This window comes from Triticum dicoccoides, chromosome 5B, assembly GCF_002162155.2.
Source record: "Triticum dicoccoides isolate Atlit2015 ecotype Zavitan chromosome 5B, WEW_v2.0, whole genome shotgun sequence".
Lineage (NCBI taxonomy): Eukaryota > Viridiplantae > Streptophyta > Magnoliopsida > Poales > Poaceae > Triticum > Triticum dicoccoides.
The window spans coordinates 260,441,147-260,441,813 of NC_041389.1; positions in this window are offsets into that span (position 1 = coordinate 260,441,147).

The following is a 667-nucleotide window of genomic DNA, read 5'->3' on the forward strand; positions in this document are numbered from 1 at the left end:
CGAGACGCCCCGCCCCGTCGCCCTCGACTCCTCCCCGCCGGACTGCCTCCCCTTCACCGCGTTGCCGTCATCTGCGTCTCCTCCCCGCGCCCCACTGCCCTGACCCTACGCCCCCGGTGAGGCCACAGCCTCCACTCCCTCTTCTCTGTGTCCCCCGTGCACGGTCGCCCATGGCCGCCGTTGCCTGGGCGCTCCCCTACACAACCCCCTGCACAGCCTCCCTGGCCGCGGCTCCTCGCAGCCGTGCGCGCCCACTGCCGCTCCCTGCCTGCCGGCGCCGGTCGCACCCTCACATCGCTCGCCTCCTACGAGGTCGCGCCCCCGGCCGGCCGATGCTGCACCTCGCCTCTGCTGGCGCCGGCGCCGCCCGCTTGCCGGCCGTGCCGAGGCCGCCCCGTTCCTCTCCCGTCGACCTGGGCGGGTGCCCAGCAACCGCGCCAGGCGCCCGCACCCGCATGCCCATTAGGCCTTTGGCCCTATGACAAGTGGGGCCTAGTCCCTGAAACATTTATAAAAAAAGAGATTAAATAATAATAATGATAAAAATATTAATTAATTAATTAATTAATTAAAGAGTTAATTAACTTAATTAACCTGTGTTAGTTAAACTGATAACCTAATTAGTCTATTTAATCTGTTAGGTTAGTAAGATAGTATATGACAAGGG